The sequence below is a fragment of the Cebus imitator genome, unplaced genomic scaffold, assembly GCF_001604975.1.
Source record: "Cebus imitator isolate Cc_AM_T3 unplaced genomic scaffold, Cebus_imitator-1.0 Scaffold124, whole genome shotgun sequence".
Taxonomy (NCBI): Eukaryota; Metazoa; Chordata; class Mammalia; order Primates; family Cebidae; genus Cebus; species Cebus imitator.
Window position 1 is genome coordinate 769,251 of NW_016107439.1, and position 9,109 is coordinate 778,359.

The following is a 9,109-nucleotide window of genomic DNA, read 5'->3' on the forward strand; positions in this document are numbered from 1 at the left end:
CTTGTGGATTACAGTTCCACATGAGACTTGGTGGGGGCATATATTCAAATGACATTAGCACCACTTCAGCTCACATTGCATTCATTACAAACTGGTCCTATGGCCACACCAAGCTGCACAGGACACTGGGAAATGCAGTTTTATCAGGGGTTCTATTTCCATGGGAGAGAAGAACAGATATTGAAGTGTGACTAGCTGCCTGCCAGGGCTTTTAATACAAAAAGCAGCCCTGCAAAGATCCAAGGTGGTGGATGAAGGAGAGGCAAGAGAAAGGACGGCTTCTAGAACAGTGCATGTGTCTGGAGCGTTTGCCCTGGTATCACCCTTCCTCCATCTTACTTTGGTTCAGTTCTATTCCAAACTAGGTGCTTGCCCCCAGTTTCTCCTGCCGTTTCTTGCCTACTTCTTGGTATCATTCGTCTACTCACCACTCACCACGTTCTTCTGTTTTGATAATGTCTTTTTCATTCAACAAGAATTTGGGGCCAGGTGCCTTGATTGACATTCCAGGACTTTGGAAGGCTATGGGGGAGCATTGCTTGAGCCCAGGAACTCCAGGCCAAACTAGGCCCTCTCTTTTCTCTCTACAAGTAAAGAGAAAAATTAGCTGGAGGCAGTGGTATGCACCTGTAGACACAACTACTTAGGAGGCTGAGGCAGGAGGATCCCTCGAGCCCAGGAGGTCGAGGCTACAGTGACCTGTGATTGTGCCTTTGCACTCCAGCCTGGGTGACAGAGTGAGACCCTGTCCCCACCACCACCAAAAAAAAAAAAAAACCCAAAAAACCAAAAAACTAGTAAAGGATACCAAGTTACACCCTCTTCCATGGAGAGGTTGAGGAGCTTACAGTCTGGTGCTGAGACAGACACATAGACAATGAAGTACAATTAGTATGGCTTATGCTCTCATGGTAGTCTGTGCAGGGTATTGTGGGGGCTCCAGAGAGAGTGGGGCCTTTTCTAAGCAGAGTGAAGTTGAAGAATAATGTAGAACGGTGTCATAGAGAGGTGGTGCTGGTACTAAAACTGGATCTTTTTTTTTTAATAGATTATTTTATTTTTTTTTACTTTATTTATTTATTTAGAGACAGGGTTTCACATGTTTGCCAGGATGGTCTCGATCTCTTGGCCTTGTGATCTGGCTGCCTCGGCCTCTCAAAGTGCTGGGATTACAGGTGTGAGCCACGGCGCCCAGCCAAAACTGGATCTTGAAGAGTGAGAAAGTGCTTGTGTCATACTGTGAGGGCATAGTAAGGAGAAGAAATAGAATGAAGCATAGAAAAGCATCCTCCCTGCGTGTGACAGTTATAAGATAACAGAGGCCCAATTTAACTTGGCTTATGCATAAAGAATGAATATATTGACTCCCATCAGTCAAAAATCCAAGGGGGTTGGAAATACAGATTCAGCTGGATCCAAGCATTCCATGGATGTTATTTGGCTCAAATTTCTTGCCTTCTCCTAACTCTACTTTCTACTCTGTTGGTTTTATTTAGGCAGGATCTTCCCAGGAGATAGCAGGGATGGCCACAGACATTCAATATTAAATCTAGGCTCTGAGATGCCCCAGCAAAAAGAGTTTATTTTTTTAATGGGTCAAGTTAAAGCGTCTAGTTATCTCTGATTGAACTGACTTGAATCATGTGCCCAGCTCTGAATGTGAGTATGGTGGGTTAGCCCCAAGCAAACCACAGAAACTGAAGGTGCTCTGGCTGTTGTTTCCCGAAGGGAAATGGGTGATATCTGCAGAAGAAGGAAAAGTGGATGTTGGACAGGCAAGAACAACAGGTGAACATGACAGTCTGCTTAGGGAGCTCTAGTAATCCAGGACGGATAAAGCAAGAGACCAGGTGATGAGAGCTTTGAATGCTACTGGGCAGAGTGTGGACTTTATTTGGTGGGCAAGAGGGTGCCTCTGAAGGGTTTAAGTCAGGAATAACATGGTTCTTTGACATTTTATTATTAATTGAAGTATGTAGTTTATGGGAGGCTTCACTGTATATGTTGTACATTCCATGGCTTTTTTGAAAAATGGGTAACCACATGTCTCCAGCATTTTACTTCATGCAGAATAGTTTAACAGGCTGGGTGTGGTGGCTCATGCCTGTAATCCCAGCACTTTGGGAGGCCAAGGCAGGCGGATCACTTGAGATCAGGAGTTCGAGACTGGCCTGGCCAACATGGCAAAAAAAGCCCATCTTTACCAAAAATACAAAAAATTAGCTGGGTGTGGTGGCGCGTCACTGCAATCCCAGCTACTAGGGAGGCTGAGGTAGGATAATCGCTTGAACCCAGGAGGGGGAGACTGGAGTGAGCCAAGATTGCACCAGTGTACTTCAGCCTGGGAGACAGAGTGAGACTCCATCTCAAATAAAGAAAAAAGAAAAGAAAAAAGTAGTTTGACTGTCCTAAAAATCCCCTGTTCTCTAGTTACCCTATCCCTGAAACTCTCATCAACCAATGGTCTTCTTACTGCACCGAAGTTTTTGCCTTCACCAGAATGACATATAGTTAGAATTACATAGCATGTAGCCTTTAGCCTTTTCAGATTGGCTTCTTTCACTCAGTAATATGCATTTAAGATTTCTTTGTGTCTTTTTATGGCCTGATAGATCATTTCTTTTTATCGCTGAGAAATATCCCACTGTACGGATGTTTCACAGTTTGTTTATGTATTCTTCTGTTAAAGGACATCTTGGTTGTTTTCACATGTTGGCAATTATGGATAAAGCTGCCACAAACTCTCATGTGCAGGTTTGTGTGTGGAAATAAGCTTTCAGCTCCTTTGAGTAAATATGCAGGAGTATTGCTGGGTCAAACCTGGTCCTTTGCATAACCCTCTTTTATTTGCAGTATACTTTCACATTCATTAATTTACAATTTTCAGAGGAGCTTTCTGAGTTAAGTGAAGCATGTGTTTTTATTCTTACATTACAGATGGGAAACTGAGGATCCAGGAATTTAAGTAAGACATACAAATTCACATAGTTGGTGAGTATGTAACCAAGACATTTAATCCAGCCTCTTCACGCAGCCTGAAGTTTACAATAAAGCAATTAGCTGTAGCCAGAATAGTTCTCATGATCTCAGCCCACATCTCCTAAACAATGAGACCAAGCCAGTCCCAGAAAAATGGGGAAGTAGCAAGGTCCTTTTTGTGTCTTCCTGGGTCCACACCCAGAGTCTGTCTTTCAGATGTCCTCTGGCTTTTTCCCCAGGATCAAAAGCATCCTCACTGCCACCCTGGAGACTGCCCAGAAACGGTCCAGATAACTCGATGAAGTCATTCGAGTAATTGTTATTATTAATGACTCAGAGTGCTGCCCCTCCCAGATGAAATATGCATTTCATAGTCATTTAAGGTCTTAACTCAATAGAGTAAAAAAAAATGTGGCAATTTTGAGCATCCTGGCAGGACTTGGAGGATGGAGAGAGATGAAGTGAGATCTCTCAGTGCTCCTGAAATTATAACTCATATTTGGTTCAAACAAAATGTCATACGCACAGGTAATGGCATTTATTCTTCCATTTCATTCCAAGTTGCAGAAATTACCCCCAGAAAATTAGAAGAAGGTATCAATGGGCAAAATGACTTAGGTATAGTTACATTTCCTTTCAGTACCCAGGTCTTAATTTCCCCTTCGGTTACACATATATATAAAGTGAAAGCAAGTTTATGAAGAAAGTAAAGGAACAAAGAGTGGCTACTCCACAGTTGGCATGGGCTGCTCAACTGTGTACACTTATAATTACGTCTTGATTATATGCTAAATGAGGGGTGGATTGTTCATGAGTTTTCCTGGAAAGCGGTGGGCAATTCCAAGAACTGCGGGTTCCTCCACTTTTTAGACCATATAGGGTAACTTTCTGACATTGCCATGGCATTTGTAAGCTGTCACGGCACTGGTGGGAGTGTCTTTTAGCATGCGAATCCATTATAATTAGAGCATAATAAGCAGTAAGGACGATCAGAGGTCACTTTTGTCACCGTTTTGGTTTTGGTGGTTTTTGGCCAACTTCTTTACTGCGAGCTGTTTTATCAGCAAGGTTTTTGTGACCTGTACTTTGTGCCAAACCTCCTCTCTCATTCTGTGACTTAGGATGCCTAACTTTCTGAGAATGCAGCCCAGGAGGCCTCAGCCTAATCTACCCAGCTCCTATTCAGGATGGATTCACTCTGGTTCAAATGCCTCTGACATATTTCCCCCATCCCTCTTACAAGGGAACCCTTAATCTGAAAGGTTGTAGAGGGACGAAGATCCATCTTCTGTAGCTTCTTCAAGGCTCCCATCAGTAATCTTTATCACCTTCACAAGTTAATTACCCTTAGTGAAATAGACCACACTTGTTGGGGTAGAGGTGGCATGTCACAGCATAGTGGGAGTATTTTAGTTTTCTCTCTATAATCTCCACACCATTACCAATAAACATATGATCTTAATACAGGTTACTACTTATGCAAAGGCAGCTTCATGACAAATACCTTCCAACCGGTTGTTCCCTCTAAACCCCGTCCTTGTAGAGAATTTGTGGCTGCCACAGAGAAAGCCTTCTTAAAACAGTTGTGGAAAATAAAATAGACATTCTGACATGATTTTGACACTATTCCTCAAATGCAGGAAGAGCAATGCCCTGATTGTTACAATGGACGGCTGGCCTCTATCCAGCATGCTCTATTTTAATTTTTTACCACAAAATGACTCAAATTCCTTCCTTTCACCTTTAAAGTTTTAGTAGTCAACTGGCCTTGAGCATCTCAGATCTTGAATAATCTTAGAAATCTTACAGTAAAAGAAAACATTGCTTGCTTAAATATGATTCATATATATATTTAAGATTAAGGATGTCTGGGTCACTGTTTTCTTTCTTTCTGGAACTGCAGGGAGGCTGTTGGCTACCTCTGTACAGCTTTAGGATGAGGATAGTATAACTTAGAGCCGCCCTCAAAGGAATCATCTTTGGATGGTAGTGATTTTCCAAGGGGAGATTTTAATTCATTTCATTCTAGGTGCCAGAATTAGGATGAGATTTTCAGGGTTCACCCAGAGAGATCATTTATAACAATACTAATAGAGTATTTAAGTCAGTATATCTTTCCATGGCCTTCCGTTGCCCTCAAAATGAAGTCCAAACTCCTTAACAAGGCTTTAAGGCCCTTTACAGTCTATCCCTCTAGCTAATCCAGTGACCCTCTATCCTTGGGATCCCTGTGCACTTATCACTCCTGTGGAATTTGAGTCTGCAGTGTAACGGTTGCTCACACTCTATCTCCCCCACTAAGTTGTGAGCACTGGACTCTCATTCCTGAGCACAGGACAGGGTGTTCTGTAGCAATCTATAAATATCTGATGAATGAATTAATGAATGCAAAGAATTCAGGCCTGATGTGGTGGCACATGCCTGTAATCCCAGCACTTTGGGAGACCAAGGTGAGCACATTATCACTTGAGGCTGGGAGTTCGAGACCAGCCTGGCCAACATGGTGAAATCCCATCTCTATTACAAATACAAAAATTAAGCCAGGTGTGGTGGCACCTGGGGGGAACCTGGGGGGCAGAGGGTGCAGTGAGCTGAGACCATGCCACTGTACTCCAGCCTGGGTGACAGAGTGATACTCTGTCTCAAAACAAAGCAAAGCAAAACAAAACAAAACAAAAATCCAGAAAAGAATTCATTGATGAACGCTCACTATGGAATGAGCTATGGGTACTTTATTAGACAGTTTCCTTAAACAAATGTATTAATATAAGTCTGTGAAGATCATGGGTCTAGTATTAACTTGTCTTTCCTCACTATGAAATCAGTAAGCCCTTAAGTGGAGAGAGGCCAGGAGAATTTATTCTGCCCTGGCTCCATGTATCCTGACACATTTTCTTTTTCGGCTCTGGCATTGCATCGTCCCAAAGCCTCTTGTCAATGCCTCACTGGTCTGAGTTCCATGCTTGTGTGCCCTGGAATGGGTTCTTTCCTTTATGAGGATTTTAACAGAAATTGCTAGGACTTCTCAGTCTATCTGAGTGAAGTTGTGCAAAGTTCACAGTCTAAGGATGATCCTATTTCAATAACCTGGACTCTTGGTGTTTTTAATAAGCTATTGTAAGACCTCTGTTGCCCCACCTTGAAGAAGCCTGGTTTCCTTTATTGCGCCTTCTGTGGAAAGCAGAATCCTGCTGCCTTTTTTGGGGGCATTTTTTTTCTTTGTTCCATTCTGTCTCTTAGCTTTATGCAGGAGCATTGGCAGATATAATCAAAATCACCACCACCACCACCACCAACCCTGTGCTAAGTACTCCATCAATATTTAATATTTTTATTTTCACTTAAGCATTTTTTGGTAAAAAAATGTGTAATGCTTCATGAATTTGTGTGTCATTCTTGAGCAGAGGCCATGCTAATCATCTTCTCTTATCATTCTAATTTTAGTGTATGTGCTGCCAAAGTGAGCACTCCATTCATGCTTATTCATGAATCCTTGCAGGAGCCTATGGAATAGGTGCTGTTATTATAAACTTCTTTTGCAGATGAGGAAACTGAGGAAAGACTGATTTGCTGTAGGTCATGTCTAAGGACCTTGTGGTCCAGCTCCAGGACATTACACTCACCTGGGTTTTTCTCAGGACCCCCTCTCCTCTTTGTGTTACACTAGTAAATATTCTGCATCCTCCATCATCCTTGCTCTGGTAGCCAGCGTTTCTTATGTCATACTCACCTTCATGTAGACTTTATAGGCAGAGTCATGAAAGTAAAATGCTTTCTTTTCATGTAGTCTTCATTTCTTCAGTCTGCCTTTCCTTCTTGCTGGCAGTCAGCCCTTGACCTTGAGCTGAGTGAGCCGTGGGTATTCGGCACTTTTCCCAGTCATAAAAGAATCCTGCTGGAGGAAGGATGATGTGATAGTGTGAAGCAGCAGAGTTTAATTTTAGGGTGTGGCATGTCGGGGAGCCTGTCGGGAGAAATACAGTGAGAACATATCTGAGACCCTTTGGTAAAATATTGCAGAGTCATGTAGGTTTCATACCATCCATATCATCACTCTTCAGAATTTTCCAAAAGAGAACAACTTTATGAGCCAGGCAGGGTAGGAATCATCATTATTATTTATTTTTTGCTGAAAACAGCACTTCAGAAAGCAAAATGATTGGCTGTAGGTCACCCAGGTACTAAGCAGTGAAGCAGGTTTAGCACTTCCGTTTCCTCTCCCCACAGCACCCTGTTTCTCTGTGATTGTACACGCAGACAATGAATAAAAACCAACATCCTATATCTTCATAGCCGACATTTTTTCGTTGTTGCTTCCCCAGAAAACAAATGAAAAATGAACTTAGAGTCCCTGTGGACTGGCTTGTCTATTGCTACTACCTTCCTTCTCACTGACAAATTCTAGTGTGCTCAGGCACTGAATGTGATGAGCGACTTCAGAGGGGCCAAGGCTCTGATTGCTGGGCCAATGATCAAATCGTTTTGTCTGGAAATCCAGCTGTCTCATACATGAGTCTGGACTATTGAAGCCAACTGGCTTGTATGACCGTGAGAACGTCACCTTATTGCTGTGTTCTTCTTTCCATCTCTCTTCCAGGCTATGGGGAATTATTATATACAGCTTGAAGTATAGTGAAGTAGGAAAAGAAAGATTGTTTTAAAACTTCGAAATGATGTAATTTACTTCCATCCTGCCATGGAACATTCCACCATGTGTTTGTGTGATATTCACTTTTACTTCCCCTCTCCATCCTTCATCAGGTGTTTTTTCTTTCATCATGAGAATGTATTATTTTTATTTTTTTGAGATGGAGTTTTGCTCTTGTCACTCAGGCTGGAGTGAAATGGCACGATCTTGGCTCACTGCAACCTCTGCTTCCTGGGTTCAAGCAATTTTCCTGCCTCAGCCCTCCAAGTAGCTGAGATTACAGACACCTGCCACCATGTTTGGCTAATTTTTTTATTTTTAGTAGAGACAGGGTTTCACCATGTTGGTCTGGCTGATCTCAATCTCCTGACTTCAGGTGATCTGCCTGTCTCAGCCTCCCAAAGTGCTGAGATTATAGGCATGAGCCACTGCTCCAGGCCTAGAATGTATTATTTTTATATAAAATGGGCTGCAACAAATTAACTCTGCTGTATTATTATTATTATTATTATTATTATTATATGAGAGAGAGTGTCTCACTGTGTTAACCAGGCTGGAGTGCAGTGGCACAATCTTGGCTCCGCAACCTCTGCCTCCTGAGCTCAGCCTCCCAAATAGCTGAGACAACTGGTGCACACCACCACTTTTGGCTAATTTTTAAAGGTTTTTGTTGAGACAAGGTCACACTATATTGCCCAGGCTGGTCTTGAACTCCCGGACTCATGTGATCCTCCCCTCCCTTCTCAGCCTCCTGAAGTGCTGGGATTACAGGTGTGAGCTATTGTGCCCTGCCAACACTGCTTTAATTGCAACTTAAGCCTCCAAAGTGGAATGAAGAATGAATGCAAAATTTGCTTTATAATAAGGGAGAAAAAAAACTCACCCAACTGTAAGTAATCTTTACGTTTCTTCCTCTATTCGTTTGTATATGCTGTCTGTTTTACTTAAGGGAAAAGTTCTTTATATTCATTTTAATTCAACAAAACTTTGTTCCATGCCTACTTTTGGCTGTTTTCTGATTTGATTCTCCAAACAATAAGACACGGTGCCCATCCCCATAGAGCTGACAAATTTGTGATAAGAAATGAAGAAAACGCTGGTTTTCCAAAGATTCTCTGGAGGCAGAAACAGGATCCTGACACACACAGAATTGCAGGACTTCTAGGTGCATCTCTTCCCAGTGGTGCTTTGCCAGCCCCCATGGTGTCTGCCCCTGTGCAGAGGCAGGTAGCTGGTTACCCGGATGTTCTGACTTTGGAAAACGCTGCTGTCTTCTGCTCTTTCTCTGGCTGATCCAGCTCACCACTCATTCGAGCCATTTTTTCCTGCAAATTTCCTCCACTTTCACAAGAGGGAAAGGCATCCGTTATCCCTAGCCCTGTTATACTCTCACACACTGATTACAAAGCAGAGGTTCTCTGTGTTTTCCCTGCTTTATAGGAATGTTTCAAATTATAAACTGTAAAGCTTAAAATTGTAAAA

The 9,109-nt window shown here is 42.5% G+C and overlaps 1 non-coding gene across 1 annotated transcript; it reads right to left on the bottom strand.

Annotated features, from left to right (window-relative positions):
* Nucleotides 1-6,338: 6,338 nt before the first annotated feature.
* On the bottom strand, nucleotides 6,339-6,447 carry LOC119472942. Its single transcript, XR_005202113.1, has one exon. It is a non-coding gene; the product is annotated as a U6 spliceosomal RNA (small nuclear RNA).
* Nucleotides 6,448-9,109: the final 2,662 nt, after the last annotated feature.